Source organism: Staurois parvus, unplaced genomic scaffold (genome assembly GCF_062004578.1).
Source record: "Staurois parvus isolate SC_StPar_1 unplaced genomic scaffold, SC_StPar_1.0 ptg000097l, whole genome shotgun sequence".
In the NCBI taxonomy this organism is placed as follows: Eukaryota; Metazoa; Chordata; class Amphibia; order Anura; family Ranidae; genus Staurois; species Staurois parvus.
This window is the reverse complement of record NW_028317893.1, coordinates 8,843,990-8,866,097: the sequence shown is the minus strand read 5'-3', so window position 1 is coordinate 8,866,097 and position 22,108 is coordinate 8,843,990.

Below are 22,108 nucleotides of genomic sequence, written 5' to 3'. Positions count from 1 at the left end.
ATAGAAATGGCTCTCCTTTTGTGGTTACCCCTCCAACAATGGCGGATAAGGTCTATACTTACAAAATTTGCTCACCACAAGCTCATGCTGCTCATGTGCTGGGAGGTATTGCCACATCCACCTTACAGTTTGGACCTCAGTCCAAGCGATATCCGTATGTTTGGATCCCTAAAAGAGTTTCACAGAGGTCAGCATTTCAGCACTGATGATAAAGTGAAGCAGGCTCTCCTATAATGGTTCAGACGTACGGACCAATCTTTCTATGCCAAAGCTTTCCAGGCATTAGTTAAACGCTGGGATAAGTGTATAAGTATACAGTATGCCAGAAAATAAATGCCATTTTCACTCCATGAAATGTGTTCTTTTATTATATGAACCCAAGTCCCGGTTTGATTTGAATGTTATATATAGTGAGAACTAGGCAGAACCCTGCCTGGTTGAGAACTCATGGTTATAACCTCTATTTAGCCCCTGTCAGGGTACCACACTGCCACTGTTTATACATTATATTGCCAAAAGTAGTGGGACACACCTCCAAATCATTGGATTCAGGTGTTCCAATCACCTCCTTGACCACATGTGTATAAAATCAAGCACCTAGGCATGCAAACTGCTTCTACAAACATTTGTGAAAGAATGGGTCGCTCCCAGGAGCTCAGTGAATTTAAGCGTGGTACCGTGATAAGTTGCTACCTCAACAATAAGTCCATCCAGTGAAATTTCCTTGCTACTAAATATTCCACGGTCAACTGTTAGTGGTATAAAAACAAAGTAGAAGCAACTGGGAACAGCAGCAACTCAGCCACGAAGTGTTAGGCCAGCGCAGGGCCAAAATATGCTGAAGTGCACAGTGCGCAGAAGTCACCAACTGTCTACAGAGTCAATAGCTAAAGACCTCAAAACATCATGAGGTCTTCAGATTAGCACAAAAACAGTGCATAGAGAGATTCATGGAATGGGTTTACATGACCGAACAGCTGCATCAAAGCCTTACATCACCAAGTGCAATGCAAAGTGTTGGATGCAATGATGTAAAGCATGCCACCACTGGACTCTAGAGTAGTGGAGAGGTGTTCTCTGGATTGATTAATCATGCTTCTCTGTCTGGCAATCTGATGGACATGTCAGGGTTTGGAGGTTGTTAGGTGAATGGTATGTGCCTGACTGCAATGCGCAAAGTATAAATTTGGTGGAGGGGGCTTATGGTGTGTGGTTGTTTTTCAGGGGTTGGGCTTGGACATTTAGTTCCAGTGAAGGGAAATGTTAATGATCCAGCATACCAAGACATTTTGGACAATTTCATGCTCCCAACCTTGTGGAAAGTTTGGGGATGGTCCCTTCCTCTTCAACATGACTGCATACCAGTGCACAAAGCAAGGTCCATAAACACATGGATGAGCGAGTTTGGGCTGGAGGAACTTGACAGGCCTGCACAGAGTCCTGACTTCAACCCAATAGAACACATTTGGGATGAATTAGAGCGGAGACTGTGAGCCAACATCAGTGTTTGACCTCTCAAATGCGCCTCTGGAAGAATGGTCAAACATTCCTATATACACACTCCTAAACCTTGTGGACAGCCTTCCCAGAAGAGTTGAAGCAGTTATAGCTGCAATGGGTGGGCCAACTCAATATAAAACCCTGTGGACTAAGACTGGGATGCCATTAAAGTTCATGTGCGTGTAAAGGCAGGCGTCCCAATACTTTTGCCAATATAGTATATATGTGTGTGTGTGTGTGTGTGTGTGTGTGTGTGTTTTTTTTTGCTTAAAATGTCTTTCTTGTTGGTTGTTTTAGATACGCATGTATATATGTTCTGAATCTTTGATATTTTGAAGTGATATTGAAGGACTGAGCAGAAAAGAACAAACTTGGTCTGCTTATCATATGTTGCAATATGTGGAACAAAGTATATACATTTTTACAGAAATATTTGACATGTGTTAGAGTGTATAGCAGTGTATAGAGGGTTAATTTTTAATAAGACCTTATAAAGCTCATCTATGGTTGAAAAAGCTATTATATCTGAGTTTTGACCTAATTATCACAACCTCAAATAGAAAAATCTTTTGCTGTCTCCAGAACATTTTTTTTCTTTGAATTGCTACGGTGCTGTGCACACTTGAAAGAACTAGAATTCATACTTTATAAATGTTCAATTTACAATAAGCACTGCAACTCCTAATTGCAATATACAGCAGTGTACATGGTTTTACCAAATTAGGTCATCTGCTTATTTTTTTTCCTTTACTATTGCTGATGTAGAGAATTATTACTTATTTGAAATGGATGTAATGAAAAAGAAATATCTTTTTCGAAATGTTGCTCATTTATCAAAAGATTTCCAAGAGATTTGAAAAAGACACTTTGCAGATAAAGTTTATTCCTTGCAGCTTATTAAGTATAACAATTTGTACAAGATGCACCTTGTAATAGCTCTTGAAATGTACCTAAAAATGATTTCTGAGCTTGAGCTATATGACTTTTGAAAAACAAGACAATTTAAAAAGAAAATCAATAGAGTTAGTGTGGCAGCAGATAAATATACTTTAACTACTAGGCCAGGCATAAACAATTACTGTATAACAGAGATTTTTTGTTTCTGGAGATCTGAAGAAACTGATAAATGTAGACCAAAGATGTAAAGTCTTATCTTGTCTTTGTATTCTATTTTTTTGATTAGCCCGAAAAAGCCAACAGTTTAGGAATACCTTGTGATCTGCCATTTTTTTCTTCATGTCTCTTATTTCCTTATTTTTTTCTCAGACAATAGAAAATGTATTCCAAGTCACCCCTTGTCTCCACCATGTATCCACTTTCGAGCACTGTTCCTTGCTTCCACCCCCTCCCAGTACTGCCATTTCAGAGAATACCGAACCAAGTATAATTTTGTGGTGTTAAGCAATTTGTATGGAATTTGTTAATGATAACAAGACAAGCAGTAAAATAGATCCCCGCCAGCCAGCAGCAATACTTTCTCCCCAGCAATAATGGAACTCCCTTCAGCCAGCATTAATAAACCCTCCAGAATTAAGAAATAATAGACCTCTCGCTCAACAGTAGATCCATGTTATCAACAATTGATGCCCCCAACAACAATAGATCGTCCCTTGCCATTACATACATTCAGTGCTAGAGGTGCTGGAGGTGCCGGAACTGCATTCCCCGTGTTCCCACTAAAAAAAAGCCCTGGTTATTTCTCCCACCAAAGAATGTCAATTGCATATAATTGCAAGGTGTTCAGGCTTTTTGAAATATGGTTGCTAGGTAGCCAGGGCATGAGCAGACAATGGAACTTTGCTTTGTGATGAGTTTAAAAAGCATGCATATGAACAGAAGATGAAGAGCTCCGGTATGTCCTAGTAACAACACAACATGTAACACTTATAGAATACGTAATCTAAAGTTGCCTGAAAGCTGCAGTGGAAGATCAATATTAGAGATGAGCGAATTATTCAAAAATTCGATTCGGCTGATTCGCCGAATTTGCCGATTAAATTCGCTTCGTGCCGAATATATTCGCTGCGAATTTAACTTATAAAAAGGGTGTTTCTAGGCTTCAGAGAGCCTTTATATTAGTGCAGAACACTGTACCTTTAATTTAAATGCCCTTGGAGTCTGCTGGGGAAGAGAAATAATACTGTCAGTCAGTATGACATGCAGATGAGTGCCGTCGATCTTAGAATCACCGCACACTTCACTCATTTGGGCAGTCACGGGGCCAAAACCAGAGTGTGGAGCCACAGTGTGGCGGTGGAGGCAGCAGCAATGGGAGGCCATACAGCACCCTATGACAAAATGGAACCCACCAGCAGTGTGAGGAGACCTGAAAGTGGCACATGGCAGAGTGTGGCGATGAAGACAGCAGCAATGGGAGGCCGTACAGGGACCCATGACACACACTCGGGACCTGGCAGCAGCATGAGGAGGCGGTACAGGGGCCCATGACAGATTACGGGCCTGGCAGCAGCATGAGGAGTCGGTACGGGGGCCCATGGCAGATTACGGGCCTGGCAGCAGCATGAGGAGGCGGTACAGGGGCCCATGGCAGAGTGGCGGAGCGTAAGCAGCTAAAATTGAAGGCCATACAGAGGCCTATGTTAAAAAGTCCCCCCAGCAGCAGCGTGGGGAGACGACTATCAAGAGTCCAATGGCAGAGTGGCGGAGCAGAAGCAGCTTCAATTGAAGGCCATACACAGGCCTAGGTTAAAAAGCGGAAGCCGTCAGCAGCATGAGCAGACGACAGAGACACATGGCGCAGGGTGGCGGTGGATGCAGCAGTATTCGGAAGCCAAACACAGGCCTCGGTTAAAAAGCGGAAGCCGTCAGCAGCGTGAGCAGACGACAGAGGCACATGGCGCAGGGTGGCGGTGGAGGCAGCAGCAATGGAAGGCCATACAGCACCCTATCACAAAATGGAACCCACCAACAGTGTAAGGAGACCTGAAAGTGGCACATGGCGCAGGGTGGCGGTGGAGGCAGCAGTATTCGGAAGACATACACAGGACTAGTTTAAAAAGCGGAAGCCGTCAGCAGCGTGAGCAGACGACAGAGGCACATGGCGCAGGGTGGCGGTGGAGGCAGCAGTATTCGGAAGCCATACACAGGCCTAGGTTAAAAAGCGGAAGCCGTCAGCAGCGTGAGCAGACAACAGAGGCACATGGCGCAGGGTGGCGGTGGAGGCAGCAGTATTCGGAAGCCATACACAGGCCTAGGTTTAAAACTGGAACCCAGCAGCGTGAGCAGACGACAAAGACGCACATGGCAGAGGATGGATCTGGCAGCAGTATGAGAAGGCGGTACAGGGGCCCGTGGCACAGTGTGGTGATGGGGGCTACAGCAACTGGATGCCAGAAAGTGGCCGATAGGGCTATATACTGCATGACTAAATAGGTGGTTTTTATAGTACTTTATTTTGGCCTCCCTCTCAGCAGGTGTGAAAAAGGCCACCATTTTTGAACGGTAGCGAGGGTCCAACAAGGTGGACAGCCAAAAGTCATCCCTCTGTCTGATGGTTATTATTCGGCTGTCGCTACGCAAGCAACCGAGCATGCTATGGGCCATTTGTGCCAAGGAATGCGAGGGACTCCCTGCCTCCATCTCCACAGCATACTGCCACGGTGCGTCTGGGTCCTCTGTCTCCTCCTCCTCCTCTACCAGATGCTCCTGCTCCTCCACTCCTGTCCGCTGAGTGGAAAAACCACCCATTTCACTCAATAATTCCTGAGCACCAATGTCCTCCTCTACCTCCTCCTCTTCTTCCTGTCCTGCCCCCACAGGGTTCATGTGGCGTTGAGATCTGTGCGCCACGTCTACCGCACCCTGACCAGCCATTGTTAACAGCATTTGTTCCAGGACGTGCAACAGAGGAATGACGTCGTTCATCCCATAGTCCTGCCGACTCACGAATAGCGTGGCCTCCTCAAAGGGCCTGAGCAAGCGGCAGGTGTCACGCATGAGCTGCCAATGGCTGACATCTAAGTTACACAGGGGAGTACCTTTATCCGTTTGTAACATCAGGAAATCGGTGATGGCCTTTCGCTGTTCGTAAAGGTGGTCTAACATATGTAGGGTTGAATTCCACCTTGTTGCAACGTCGCAGATCAGGCGATGCTGTGGAATTCCGTTCTGCCGCTGCAGCTCAAGGAGGGTGTGCTTTGCGGTGTAGGAATGGCTGAAATGCATGCAAAGTTTACGTGACATTTTAAGGATGTCTTGCAGTGGGATGGTGGATTTTAGGAACCGCTTGACAACCAGATTGAACACGTGAGCCATGCATGGCGCATGGCACAACCTTCCTTGACGCAGAGCAGACACCATGTTCTTTCCGTTGTCGGTCAACATGGTTCCGATTTTCAGTTTGCGCGGAGACAGCCATCTGTCGATTTCTCTGTTCATTACACTCAGAAGTTCCTCCCCTGTGTGACTACGTTCGCCAAGGCATACCAGGTGCAGCACAGCGTGACACCGTTGCGCCCTGCACATGTGATATGCCGGTCGGGTAATGGGACTTGGCACGGGGGTGGCGGCTGAGGACACGGCGGAAGAAGAGGTGGTAGAGGCGGACATCTTTGCTGGACCAAGGACGTGCAAATGGGGAGGCAAAAGCGGCGTGACCTGTCCAAGTTGCTGGTGCGGTTGTGCCGGCACCACGTTCACCCAGTGGGCCGTAAATGACATGTACTGTCCCTGACCGTAGTTACAGCTCCACACATCGGCGCTGCCGTGCACTTTGGCAGAGACCGACATGCTCAAAGACTGGCCCACCATCTCTTCTACATGTGAATGCAGGGCTGGCACTGCCTTTTTGGCGAAGAAATGCCGGCTTGGCACTCTCCACCGCGGCTCGGCACAAGCCATCATTTCTCGGAAAGGTGCTGAGTCCACCACTTGGAAAGGGAGGGACTGCAGCACCAGCAACCTGGACAGGAGGACGTTCAGCTTCTGCACCGTCGGGTGCGTGCTCGCAAACTGTTGTCTCTTGGAAACGGATTCCAAGAAAGACTGCTGACGGAATCCGTGAAGAGGAGTAGCAGGAGAAGGAGCATCTGAACGAGCGGAAGATGCCAACGAGCGACAACTCCCCTCAGCAGAGGTGTTGGAGCATTGACTGGCTGATAGAGGGCGATTGACGTCGGGTGACGGAGCAAGTAACGGAGCGGGTGATGGAGCGGGGGCTGGGGCAGGCAGAACCGCCGTATCTTTATCACGGTTTTCCCAGGCCACCGAATGGCGACGCTGCATATGCTGACGCAACACTGTAGTCCCAACATTGGCCCCCTGGCCACGCTTGACTTTCTGGCCACATAGTCGACATACGGCTACGTTTACTTCCTCGGGCGGCGTGACGAAAAATTGCCACACCGCCGAGTAGGAAACTTTGCCCCCGCTACTCCTCATTGGCTGACTGCTACTTCCTCCGTGCACACCGGCACCACTACTGGCCGTGGTGGTAGGCTGCAGTGGAGCTGGTGCTCTACTCCGTGGCCGTTTGGCTCCACTGACACTGCTGCGACCCTGCTGCCTCCTGGGCAACCCACCGACTGTTTTGCTCGCTGGCAAGCTGGCACCCTCTTCTCCTGATGATGCGGAAGCAATAGCCTGATGACGACGAGGCTGCCAAGTGCGATCAGCCTCATCATCATCAATTAGGGTCTCCGCGTCACTACTAGCCCCCTCGGCTGCGTGTGGGTCAGGAGACAGACCTGTCTCTAGACCGGCTACCGAGCCACTCTCCTCGCCAGTACTTCTTCGCCTGGCTGCTGAAGAGGCGGATGTCTCCCCCCGTTCCTGACCGCCCTCTGTTAGCTCTTCCTCACTGTCCAGTGGGGCTGAACCCACAGCATGCGATACTTCGCTTGGTGAGGGAACACCAAAGGACAGGGGCAGGTCGAGGACACGTGGTTTCAGTGGGCTTGCTCCCGGGCCATGCCAACTAATGGTTGTGTCTGACGTACCCACCGACCGTTGGCTGTAGGTGTCAGAGGTGACCTGGGAAGAGGAAGACGACCGAGTCAACCAATCGATGACGGCAGGGTTGTCGGTGGAGACACGACCGCTGGATGACACCGGGAGCACTGGCCTCTGGCTGCGACTAGTGCTGCCTCGACCCCTTCCTCTGCTGCCACGTCTGCTCGCTCCTGAAACATTGCCTCCTCTGCCACTCCTCTGCGTGTTGTCTGACATACTCTTTAATTCAATAAGCACCCCAAAAATAAAACCGGATTTAACTCTTTGAACGTACAATAGTGGTTGTGAAGCAGAAAGTCAGTTTATTTAGCACAATCGGTCAATTGCAGCTTGCCGTTGGCTGGAAACTGTACGTTTATGTCACTGGAATGCACTAATCACCCAAAAAATATTACCGCCACCCGGCGTGTAAATGGATCTAACTCTTTGAACGCACAATAGTGGTTGTGAAGCAGAAAGTCAGTTTATTTAGCACAATCGGTCAATTGCAGCTTGCCGTTGGCTGGAAACTGTACGTTTATGTCACTGGAATGCACTAATCACCCAAAAAATATTACCGCCACCCGGCGTGTATATGGATTTAACTCTTTGAACGTACAATAGTGGTTGTGAAGCAGAAAGTCAGTTTATTTAGCACAATCGGTCAATTGCAGCTTGCCGTTGGCTGGAAACTGTACGTTTATGTCACTGGAATGCACTAATCACCCAAAAAATATTACCGCCACCCGGCGTGTAAATGGATCTAAGTCTTTGAACGTACAATGGTGGTTGTGAAGCAGAAAGTCAGTTTATTTAGCACAATCGGTCAATTGCAGCTTGCCGTTGGCTGGAAACTGTACGTTTATGTCACTGGAATGCACTAATCACCCAAAAAATATTACCGCCACCCGGCGTGTAAATGGATCTAACTCTTTGAACGTACAATGGTGGTTGTGAAGCAGAAAGTCAGTTTATTGTACACAATCAGTCAATTGCAGCTTGCCGTTGGATGGAAACTGTACGTTTATGTCACTGGAATGCACTAATCACCCAAAAAATATTACCGCCAGCCGGCGTGTAAATGGATTTAACTCTTTGAACGTACAATAGTGGTTGTGAAGCAGAAAGTCAGTTTATTTAGCACAATCGGTCAATTGCAGCTTGCCGTTGGCTGGAAACTGTACATTTATGTCACTGGAATGCACTAATCACCCAAAAAATATTACCGCCAGCCGGCGTGTAAATGGATCTAACTCTTTGAACGTACAATGGTGGTTGTGAAGCAGAAAGTCAGTTTATTGTACACAATCGGTCAATTGCAGTTTGCCGTTGGCTGGAAACTGTACGTTTCTGTCACTGGAATGCACTAATTACCCAAGAAATATTACCGCCAGCCGGCGTGTAAATGGATTTAACTCTTTGAACGTACAATAGTGGTTGTGAAGCAGAAAGTCAGTTTATTTAGCACAATCGGTCAATTGCAGCTTGCCGTTGGCTGGAAACTGTACGTTTATGTCACTGGAATGCACTAATCACCCAAAAAATATTACCGCCACCCGGCGTGTAAATGGATCTAACTCTTTGAACGTACAATGGTGGTTGTGAAGCAGAAATTCAGTTTATTGTACACAATCATTCAATTGCAGCTTGCCGTTGGCTGGAAACTGTACGTTTGTGTCACTGGAATGCACTAATCACCCAAAAAATATTACCGCCAGCCGGCGTGTAAATGGATTTAACTCTTTGAACATACAATAGTGGTTGTGAAGCAGAAAGTCAGTTTATTTTGCACAATCGGCAAACTGCAGCACCAACTGTGCACGACAGCCACCAAAAAAAAAGGGTGTATGTCACTTTAAATTTTCAATTCTTTGATAGCTGTGGCCCTGAGTAACGATTCTGTGTCCCTGAGTAACGATTCTGTGTCCCTGAGTAACAATTCTGTGTCCCTGAGTAACGATTCTGTGTCCCTGAGTAACAATTCTGTGTCCCTGAGTAACGATTCTGTGTCCCTGAGTAACGATTCTGTGTCCCTGAGTAACGATTCTGTGGCCCTGAGTAACGATTCTGTGGCCCTAAAGTCTCTGTGGCCCTAACTCTGTCCCTTAATACAGACAGGTCTGTCTCTCTTGAATGACCGGAGGCTAATGGAGAATTCAAAGATAGCCGCGATTTATAGCTCCACCATTACACAGTGCTGGCTGGCTGCTGATTGGCTAATGCGATCACATGTCATGATTCATGACTCATGAATGCATTATGGGTCAGCGTGCCTTGTCTGCGCGCCTTCCCAGAGATCCCCGCCCCATCTTCTCTGTCCATTTTCTCCTGTCGCCACACATGTCGCCGCCATTTTTGGGAAAATTTGATTCGTGCATCCGAAGTTTGCTAATCTTCGGATTCATCGCGAATCAAATTTTTCCAAATCTTTGGAACGAATTCCACTTCGTCATGTTCGATTCGCTCATCTCTAATCAATATCACAATTTGAAAAAGAAGGTAATAAAAAATCATATTTTACACAACAGTTACAGTATATGCAATTCCCCTCTAACAGTATTCATAGTCTTGAAAATAAGCCATTCCTTCAGTTGTTCCACTGCAAGTACATTTCTGTAGTTCATTTGTATTTGAACTGGAAGTGTAATTTGAATCTTCAGGTACACATAACTCCTTCAGGCCAATGAAAATTGTTGTGTCACATATCAGGTGATGTTGGCTGCACCGAAACATGATCCTTCTGATATAAGATCATTGTATAAGTATGACTTTGATGCAAAGCTTATGACAAATGCTTATGTCTATTCATGCCTTGGAGAGAGCATTAACATATCTTTAGCATAGAAATTATAGTTTTGCCTTTTTTCTCTTAGCTTGAGATTTATTTTTGAGCTTTGTTAGGTATTTTAGGTTAAAAAATAAGAATATGTTGCTTAAAGTCCAGAAAGAGAGACAGGAATGTAGTAAACCTTGGACATATGAGTTATACTGAGTTATTCTACCACCTTGAGATATTTCGGGACTGAATGGTAAGCTAGAACCTGTATAACCCAAACATAATTTGTAAGCCACAAAACAGGGGGTTTGGAAATACATTTTGTTTTATATGCTGTGAAAAGCCCTTCCATGGGCACCTTGTTTTACAAACTAGTTATATATTGGGGAGGTTGCCATTTTTGTTTAGCATTCTGAATATGGTGTGGAGACATATTAGATGCTTTCAGCTGCTATTGTGCTCTGCTGGGCTACTGGGTGTCCTTTCACCTTTACGGAGGAATGGCATACCTGCCCTTACTTTATCCATTGCTATACTGTATATGCTGGACATTTAATTGAGACTGTCATTAGAGTTAGAGTTTAGAGATTAGAGTTAGGGCTGCATTATACAGCAAGGGCTTGACGTGGCAGTGTGGCTTCCACATACTTATATTTTCTAAATGTTGTGCAACTAAATCGTCTGTTTCTAACCCATATTGTTGGACAGTATAATTGTCTACACTGGGCTTCAAGAAACAGATTTTACAGTGAGTAAAATCTTATTTTATTTATCATTCATTGAGACACAGGCGCATAGTGAGTCTTAAACCTGTGAGATGTCCAAAAGTGGTCAAACTGTGGGGTGGGAAAAGCTAATAAGAAAACCAGCAAATGTGTAATTTTACTAAAATAAATGCCTGAATAAAAGCATGATGGATGGGTGTACCACAATGTAAAGGACATTGCTTAAGAAAAGGACACCAAAAATCAATAATTGTCCCCCAAAAGGAAAAATGGTACCTGAATGAAAAATAAGACTTAACTTAAAATGTGGAGTACAACCAAATATTCACCTCAGGAATAAAAATTGGTGCAGGGATGTGATAACCACATGAAGTCACATGAAGTTCTTGCCTGTAAGGGGAGGGACCACCACAAATGAATGAGAGTTAGTACTATTAGTACTAAAAGTAAAATGTGTGAAAGGAAACAGTAAGGTGAACTATTTCCCAGTAAGCCAGTCCTACAAGTACCTGTAGATGCACAATAAGAGTACTGTCACTTAATTTATAGTTTTGTCTGCTGACCCTTCAAAGAGGAACAGGACAAGTAAGAATGGATGTTTGCTTGTGAGAGGAAAGGAAAACCCCTCAGATGAAGGACTCTCACTGTGCAAGTGAGAAAGAAACATACCCGAAAGGTATTGTTCCCAAAGGAGAAACAGACTGAACAAGTGTTGTTCCCAAGAGATGGAAGAGATAGTTCTCAGTTAGTGGAAATCAGTAAATATAGAGAGACAAGGGTAGAAGGTTTCTTAGACTATTCCAGAGATTCTGAAAGGAGGACAAGAGGAAGATAGATGTAGAATCTTCTTTTTGTAGGAACTATGTAACTGTGAGGGTGTGGGAAAATTACTCTTTTCAGTGAAAAAAAATCTAAGGCATTCCAATAAGGGGAGTACCAGGGAAGCACAAAATTCTGGGCCATGGGTATAAAGTAAAGATTACCAGGGTATACTGAAGTCTCTGGTGTCAAATGGGTAGGAGAACAGAAGAACATGTTTCCTGATTATGCAGAGGAATAGCACTTGAAGAAAGTTAAGCATGGTAACAGTGCAATCCAACAATGGAAAGAAACTCCATAGCACAAAGGAGTGGGGGAGTAGATAGAATAAAACACACTCAAGAAAGGATTTCTAATATGGCAGTTATCTCATACTTCAGGGTACATAAAAAAAACTCTATCTTGCAAAAAACACAACTGGGTGGAAGTGACAATTAAAACTAATTATTATATGTTTTACTAATAGTTAAATGTTTCTATTAAATGCTTATAAGCTAATATTAGTATAATAACCAGTCTATATGCTAACATTATTTTGCAGATGCTATTAGAACAATGTCCTCAGAATGTGTTATAATGTCCTTGGAAGATCATTTTTTGAGATATGAATAAACAATCAGTGTTCTAATATTGTATAGGGAGGCCTTTCAGGCTTTGGGTCCTGATTAGGTATAAAAAAAACTGCTAACATACAAATACAGGAGCTAGCAATTTGTGGCCTTGAGATCTACCACTTGAATAGGATAAAGATTGAGAACATCAATGCAGTACTGGGGCATTGGTAAGGGAGTGTCAGGGGGTCTGAAACCCCCCCAAAGCAGAGTTACTGACTGTCATATCAGAGGGGTGACACCCAGGGCCGGCCGCTGGATTACCTCCACCACTGTCACTAACACAGCAGAGTGGAGCCAGCAACACTGAAAAGAGGATGGGAGCTTTCCAAAGTTAACCAGCTTGTTAATATGAAAAGTGAATTCCAGAAGCTCCTGCCCTCTATTCAGCATTGCTGGATCTGCTGTGTCTCCTACTCTGCTTACCATAAAAGTTAAGAAGGGGCAGAGCTGCAGAGATTTCGTAATAGGAAGGAGGAGTAATAGCTCCAGGGGGCTGTGTACTGTGCAGGGGGTTGTGTATTAAACAGGGGGGTTGTGCACTGTGCAGGGGGGCTGTATACTGTGCAGGAGGGCTGTGTAATGTGCAGGGGGGTTGTGTAATGTGTAAGGAGACTGTGTAAAATGCAGGGGGGTTGTGTCATGTGCAGGGGGGGGCTGTGTAATGTGCATGGGAGGCTGTGTAATGTTTAAGGGGGCTGTGTAATGTGCAGGGGGGCTTTGTAATGTGTAAGGGGGCTGTGCAATGTGCATGGGGCCTGTGTAATGTGTAAGGGGGCTATGTAATGTGCAGGGGGGCTGTGTAATGTTCAGAGGGGCTGCGTAATGTGTAAGGGGGCTGTGCAATGTGTAAGAGGGCTGTGTAATGTGCAGAGGGGCTTTGTAAAATGTATGTGGGGCTGTGTAATGTGCAGGGGGGCTGTGTAATGTGTAAGGGGGCTGTGTAATGTGCAGAGGGGCTGTGTAATGTGTAAGGGGGCTGTGTAATGTGCAGAGGGGCTGTGTAATGCATAAGGGGGCTGTGTAATGTGCAGAGGGGCTGTGCAATGTGTAAGGGGGCTGAGTGATGTGCAGAGGGGGCTGTGTAATGTAAAGGGGGATGTGTAATGTGCAAGGGGGCTGTGTAATATGCAGGGGTGGCTGTGTAATGTGCAGGGGGGCTGTGTAATGGGCAGGGGTGATGTGTAATGTGTAAGGGGGCTGTGTAATGTGCAGATAGGCTGTGTAATGTGCAAGGGGGTTGTGTAATGTACAGGGGAGGAAGGGCTTTGTAAAGTGCAGAGAGGCTGTGTAATGTTCAGGGGGGCTGTATAATGTGCAGAGAGGCTGTGCAATGTGCAGATGGGCTGTGTAATGTAAAGGGGGCTGTGTAATGTGTAAGGGGGCTGTGTAATCTGCAGAGGGGCTGTGTAATGTGTAATCTCCAGCTTCCAGCTCCAATCTCCAGCTTCTAGCAGATATGTCTCACTTTATACTTAAACAGCGTAAAAACCTAATCTCTGTCACAAAAGCTTTAAGAAATCACAATGTTCCATACAAATGGAAATACCCAGCTAAACTGGAGGTATCCTACCGTGGCTCCACCTCCTATGTAGTTTCTCTGGAAGAAGGGCTCACCCTGCTGAGGCAATTCTAGGTCTATCTCAACCCTGTACAACACCACAGCTACCTGTTGTACTCTTTGCAACTCTATCTGGGCTCTTTGAAATTTTTACCCCATCATATCCTCTGTCAGCTTACAATGGGACTTACATTTTTGTCTCTAAATGTTAATGGCCATAAACCACCCTGTCAAAAGCCATTCCATGTGGAATGAAGCTTGCAGGCATGCTGCTGATATTTTCAATATACAGGAGACACACTTTTTTTTTTGTATTAACAATTTTTATTGGTTTTCAAGTAAATCAAGTGTTACAGAAAACAAAGAAAAAATAAAACAAGCAAAACAGAGAGGTACATCGATGGCTAATATTACATTTGGTCAAGACCAGTGGAGTCATATAATAACAGTGCGAGAAAAATCAGGGTCTTACAATTTGGGCTGGCATAGAGGAAGAGAAGGTATCCCACGGGAGCCAAATCATCTCAAATACAGCAAACGAACCACTATGTGAAGCAGTCAAACACTCCATCTGTCTTACATCGGTAATAAGTTTAAACAAAGTTGGCAATGAAGGTGGGGTAAAGGATAACCAACACATAGGAATACTTCTCCTGGCCGCGGTTAGCACATGTGCAGCAAGTTTTCTGGCTAGTTTAGATAGACCCGGGAAGGGCAAGCCCAGTAAAAAATGCAGTGGGTCAAATGGGAGAGAAACTTGCAACAATGATTGCAACAAAGAGCGGACCTCTTCCCAAAAAGAAGCAATGGAGCTGCAGGTCCAAAAAATATGATAAAGAGAGCCAGAAGCTCTACTACAGCGCCAGCAGGCAGGAGAAGCACTCGGATTATAAACATAAAGAACTTCCGGTGTTTTGTACCACAACATCATAATCTTGTATATGTTTTCCTTAAAAACCACACAAATAGAGGATTTAGATGCATTATCCCATATTTTCTTCCACGTTAATAAGTCAATATCACTTTGTATAAATTGAGACCACCTACGCATATAAAGGTGAGCGTCATTGGACAAAGGGGGGGACTCCATAAGACATTTATAGGTGCTAGAGACAATACCTCTTTGGTGGGGACCTTCCATACATAGACGTTCGAAGGGGGTAGGTTTCCCCAAGCTCAATGAGGGTGATAGAGTAGAGAAAAAGTGGCGTATTTGAAGGTATATATATAGATGACAAGGGGGTAGAGAGGCTTTCCTCTGGAGATCCGGGAATGAATGTAACTTACGAGTCACCGGGTGTACCAAGTGACGTAGTTGAAAAAGGTTAGATACTACCCAGAGAGACATCCGGGACATGGCCACATTGTAAGGATATTTGTCAGTGGGGAGCATTGAGAAGCCAATGTGAATTTAGCCTTACATTTCTGCCAAACAGTCAATGAAAAAAGCATAGGGCCTAGGAATAAGTGGCGAAAAGAAAGGACATCCACCGCCGAGGTCGACCAGAGAAGGGAACACAGATGAACTGGGGATAATTGTAAAGACTTGATCTCAGTCCATGTATTGGGAGGGTAGTGAACGGACCATGACATGAGAAAGCGAAGGTGGGTTGCAAAATAGTATGTTATTATATCCGGTGCTCCCAAGCCTCCCCTAGAACGTGGGGAAAGCAGAACAGAACGAGCAATCCTGTGCCGCCTGTTGTGCCAAATAAAATGTAAGAAAGATTTCTGAAGGGAGTGAAGCTTTGACATAGGAACGGGTACGGGGAGGGTTGCAAACAGATATAAAAGTTTGGGTATCACGGTCATTTTTAAGACATTAATACGACCGAGGAAAGAGAGAGGCAAGACATCCCAGTGTTTCAGGGAGCGAGAAATTTCTATAAACAGTGGGGGGAAATTGGCCTCGTATATGGTTTGGTAAGAGGAAGTAAGGTTGGTGCCTAAATATTTTAAAGAGTGGGTGCACCACCGGTAGGGAAAGGCTGCCTGAAGGGAGGAAAGAACAACAGGAGTAACATGTATTGGAAGTGCCTCAGTTTTGGACGTGTTGACCTTATAGCCTGATAAAGCCCCAAATTGTTTCAAAGTTTTGTGCAAAATCGGTAAAGAGGTATTTGGACTCGTAAGTGTGAGGAGGATGTCATCTGCAAATAATGATAATTTGTACTCATGAGAATGGGATTGTATCCCCCGGATATCCGGATTCGACCTGATGGCAACAGCCAATGGCTCCAGACAGAGAATGAACAGCAAGGGAGAGAGTGGACAGCCCTGACGAGTGCCATTTGACATCTGAAAGGGGGGTGAGAGAAAGGAAGCTAATCTGACCTGTGAGAAAGGGGATGAATAAAGGGCCTTCAAAGCTGCTACAAATGAACCCCTAAAACCAAATCTCTCCAAAACCATGAACATGTAAGGCCAGCTCAAACGGTCAAAGGCTTTTTGGGCATCCAAGCTCAATAACACAGCAGGGGTAGAGGAACGGTTTACCAGATCAACCAGATCAATAGATCTCCTGGTGTTATTTGCAGCCTGTCTGGCAGGTACAAAGCCCACCTATCTCTGTGTATGAGCTTGGAAATAATACCGGATAGTCGATTGGCCAAGATTTTAGTAAAAATCTTATAATCGGAATTAAGTAGGGCAATAGGGCGATAGTTATCTACGATAGAATGATCCTTATCGGGCTTAGGAATAACCGAGATATATGCACAGGAGAAGTCAGTCTGGGGTATGATTTCCTTAAAAAGATCTCGGTAAAGGGAGAGGAGATGAGGGGCCAGAATACCAATAAAAGATTTATAATAGGAGTAAGGTAGTCCGTCCGGTCCCGGGGCTTTACGAGAAGGGAGGTGTTTAATTGTATCCAATAATTCCTCTAGCGTAATGTCCGCATTAAGAACGTCAATGTCTGAGGATGATACTCTCGGAAGTGGCAAGGGGTCAAAAAAATTGTCAAACGATAGTTGTGTGAGAGAAGGGTGAAGGTCCGGGGTCAAACAGTTATACAATTTCCCATAGAATGAGCCAAAAAGGGTTGCCATGGCCCGAGGATCATAAGTAGGGCTTCCATCTGGCTGTATTATAAGGTCGGGCATCGTAGAAGGGGACTGGGCTTTGAGACGGTTGACTAACATACGGTGTGGCTTGTTAGAAAATTCATAAAATTTCTGTTTAACCCAAAGGAGGGATTGTGCAGTCTTACTGGAGTCAAGAGCTTTAATTTGGTCACGTAGAAATGTTACCTGCTGAAGCCCTGAAATAGATGGCCTATTCAGTAACCGACGTTCCGCCACCGAGAGCTGTTGTATGAGAGAGGCCCTAGCACTCGCCAAGGACTTTTTTAAACGAGAACCCATGGAAATACAGAGTCCACGAAAAACCGCCTTGTGGGCCTCCCACAGAGATGAGGAAGAAGTTACGGAACCGACATTAAGAGTAAAGTATGAATCGAGGCCCCGTGACAATTCATCCCTAAGATGATCTGTGGAAAGAAATGTCTCATTAAGGCGCCAGTGACACGGTTTGGGCATAGCAGGGGGAAACAAAAGATTTAAGGTCAAAGAGGCATGGTCAGACCAAGTGATGGGATTGATTTCAGAGGAAACCAGAAGTGGGAGCAAAGAGCCAGAGATGAAAAAATGATCTAGGCGGGAATAACTACAGTGAGGGTTGGAGTAAAATGTAAATTGTTTATGAAGAGGGTGTTTAATCCGCCAAGCGTCAAAGAGACGATGCTCCCTAATCAATTTACGAAAAGATTTTGAAGAGGAGCATTGCCGCTTCGAGGGGGCGGACTCAAAAAGCACTTTCCTGTCTTTATGGGGGGAAACAATCAGATTAAAATCTCCCCCTACAATCACCTGTGAAGTAGTAATAGAGTCTAGATTAGCGAGCGTTTGGGATAGGAATTGCAGTTGACCTGTATTGGGAGCATATAAATTCAACAGAACAAGGGGAGTTTCGCCATGCATACACTCTAAAATAATAAAACGACCCTGACGGTCAACCTTGGAAGAAACAACCCGAAGGGAGCAGTGTGACCCAATAAGGATTGCCACCCCGGCCTTCCCAGAAGGATTAAAGGCCGAGTAGGCTTGGGAAAAAAATCTCGAGGCAAAACGAAAGGAGCCAGTCGATTTAAAATGGGTTTCTTGGACAAAAATAACGTCTGCTCCTGAGGATCGGAATTCCTTTAAAGCCATCCACCGTTTTTGAATGGAGTTGAGGCCCTTGACGTTATATGACAGAAACCTCAACGCCATTATGAAACAACGACAACTGACCTACATGTAATAGCATGAAAAATGAATGGAATACCATCGATGTAATATAGTGAAAAACAAAAAACATAAAACAGTTGAATAACACAGTACAGTGCAAGGTAATATTATAAAAAACAAAAAACAGAAAACTAACACTAATAAGTATCCGCAAGGATATAAACTCGGGGGTAACAATGTGACCCAAGTAGTCTAGGCCTATGGCTAGACAAAGTCGGGAGCAGCACGACAACCAGGACATCGGAAAGGTCGTCAAGCCCGGCCAGAAAAAAAAAAAAAAAAAAAACAATCAAAAATGAAAAAAACACCCGACAATTTGGCCGGACAGATAAGGGAAACCTGAGGGAAAATTATGTAGAAACAAAAAGAAACCAAAAACCCAGGAGGGAAGGTTCATCACCGGATTCAGAAGGGCGCCCCAGAGAATCGTCAAGCAGGTGGATCAGTTGACCGAGGAAGACGTGGACGTTGTGGGGTACGGGAAAGTCTCTTCCGACCTCTGCGAACTGGGGTCCAGATCTTGTTGGGGGTGGCGGATGGACGAGACGGAGTTGGTGGCAGTGGGGGTACATCTTCAGAGAGAGGTGGGATTCCCAGGCGTTTTAAGAAGGAGTCCGCCTCATGAAGATCACGGAGCACAACTTGGGTATTGTCCCTGGTTACAATCAGCCGAAAGGGAAACCCCCAGTGGTAAGGGACACGGTGCTGTTGAAGGTGTGTGGTGATCGGTTTCAGGTCTCGTCGCTTAGCCAGTGTAATCGGGGACAGGTCACAGAAGAGTTGGAGTCTGTCCCCCTGATATTCCAGAGATGATTTGTGGCGAACAGCAGAAAGTAGAGCTTCTTTGCTTTGGAAAAAATGAAAGCGAACAATAACGTCGCAAGATCTGGTGCCTTCAGCTGGTTTTGGGCCCAAGGAGCGGTGAGCCCTATCCATACGCCAATCTGCTTCTGGAACCAAGGGGGCAGTCGCGGTAAAGAAGGACAGAAGATGACGGTGCAACTGTGCATCTGCAATAGACTCGGACATACTGCGGATACGGATATTTTGGCGCCGTTCCCTGTTTTCCAGATCCTCTTGCTGGAGCTGCATTTGGGACATGGAATGCTTCAGATAAGCGTTATCCTCTTCCAGCACGTGGACGTATTGTACCAGATCATCAAACTAATTTTCCAATCTGTCCATGCGGTCACCAATCTGGGCAATTTCCCCTCTGAGATCCAAGGCCAGCTTTCCAACCTCAGCGGATATGGACGCGGTAATGTTGCGCAAAAATTTTTGTAGCTTGTCATCCAACGCTGACAATGTGAGGGAAGGTGACTGGGTGGCCTGTTGAGTTGTTTGAGTGGAGGGAGGATGCTTCCCTGAGGCAGAGTGCCCCACAGCCCCCCCAGTAGCATGCTGGGGCTCATAGTCCTCCAGCAGGGATTGAGTCAGGGCAGAGGCTGGAGCGTCAGTGGGTGCAGTACCCATCGCGACCACCGGGGGGCCACAATCCCTCCCTGGGCTCCTGGCCATACTAGAGACTGGGGATTGGGGCCTGGAGAGAAACCTCCGGAGCGTCGAGGGCCGCGGGTCACGTGATTGCGGGGAGGGGGGCCTCATCATATGTGGACACTTCAACATGGTGATGAATCCTTATCTGGACTCTTCATCACAGATTAAATGGCGTCATCCGGCTCTTGGAAACTTTCTTCATTCTGAAGATATGTATGATGTGTGGAGATGCCAACATGGTGGAGAGAAGGACTATACCTTCTTTTCTACTTAGCATCATGCTTATTCTAGATTAGATTACTTCTTTGTTGATAAATGGCTGTTAAAACAGACCTCTTCCTCCTCCATCTCTAATATTACTGGTCTGAAAAAGCTGCAATTCTTCTAATAGCGGAGGAGAAAGATGCCTGTCCCCTGACATATGTTTGGCGATGCAATATTACAGTGATACAGCAACCAGCCAACCAACAGAGGCTCTCCTAACATCTCCGTGAATTTTTTCATACCAACTCCTTCTCTAAAATAGATATTTTTCCCTTATGGAATGCCCATAAAGTTTACATGACGGGAATTATCTTGTAAATGTTTGGAAGGCTTAAGAAGCAATTTAATTAAAAATCTCTGAGCTTTTACAGTCTATTCACACCTTTTAGGCTCAAAACAAACTTAATCCCACAGAATCCATCTCTACCACTCTTGTCAAACTACGCTATGATCTTAGGGAATTGCTATGATCTTAACATGACCACTATCTGAGATGTCTTAAACCTAACTAATACGCTAATAATAATAAAATTAATGCCTTAACAAAAAAATCTTTAAATAAGATCAATTTTGGCTGGAAATTTACCACATGATGCCCTGAATTGATTATTACATGGTCTTGAGCAAGAATCCAAGCAACATACGAGGAATCATTGAGGCTAGCCTCAATGAGTCCTCGCTTGTTGCTTGGTTTCTTGCTTGAGACCATGCGTTTCAATCTTGACCACAGATTTTTGATGGGATTCAAATCAGGGCTATTTCCAGGCCAGGGAAGCAGAGAAATTTTCTTGTCATTGAACCATTTAAGGCATTTACGAGCTACATGGTATGGAGCTCCATCCTGTTAAAAAATAAATTCTGTGCCTTTGTCCGATAAATCGCTTATTGATGGGATCAATTTTGGTTCCAGGACCTCTTTGATGTATCGCTCTGCATTAATAATGCCATCAATAACCTGCATTCGTTCAACACCATACCAAGACATGCAGCTCCATATCATGATGCTATAAGGGTGTTTCATTGTTGCTGTCATGCACTCAGGAAGGCATTCTTAGCCAGACCTTCTTCGCACGTATCGAACACCATCGCTTCCGAAAATAGTAATTCGTGTTTCATTACTCCAAATAATTTTTTTCCACTCTTCTGTTGTCAAATTTTGATGTTCCTTTGCCCATTCGACTCTTTTCTTTCTTTGTTGGCAGTTCAAAAACAAGGGAGTAAGTAAAGATATAAACCAAAACTGACAAAATCAGAAGGTGTATCCACAATTTTGGCCACTAGTGTATATATATATATATATATATATATATATATGTATATTGTTTTGGGTTTGTTTTTTGTTTCTGTTTTTTTAATAATAAAAAATAAAAAACCTAAAGGTGATCATATACCCCCAGAAGAAATTTCTATTTGTGTGAAAAAAATTTAATACATTTCATTTGGGTACAGTGTTGCACGCAATTGTCAGTTAAAGTTTGCATAGCAAAAAATGGCCTGGTCATGAATGGAGGTAAATCTTCCTAAGGGCAAGTGGGCATAAACTTAAATATCCTCTTATATACTCTCCATTGCAATGAGATTATCCAGGACTAAAGTGAACTAGCTGAATTAAAGTATACTTAAAGTCTTAAACTGTACATTTTTTTTACATGGGAGGGTAGTGATTTCTGGCTAGCTGAAGATGTTCTGTTTGGTTTATGTTCTGTTTGGTTTATTTAATTTTGTTTATAAAAAAGAAAGTAAATTTCCCTAGATGTATCCTGTATTATATTTTCTCACAGCAATCCTGTCCCTGGTCGTCTCCTCCCTGTATTTAGTCACTGTGAGTAAAACCTTGACTTGTGCTTTCTCCTACTTACCTGCAGTTACTGAGTTGGGTGTCTGATATAGGTGTATCCAAATATTTGCATACTGTTTGCCTTTTGCAGATTGTATACAGTGAGGTACAGTGTTTGCAGCCTCTGTAAAATTGATCCAAATGAGCAAATATGAATGGCAGGGCTCTCCTCCAAACTGACTATCCTCTCTCCATGAGGCTCCCTCTGTACCATCCTGATAAGTCCTCTTTATCACAAGCTATACATGAAATACATTTGCTCCTGAATATTAATGACTGT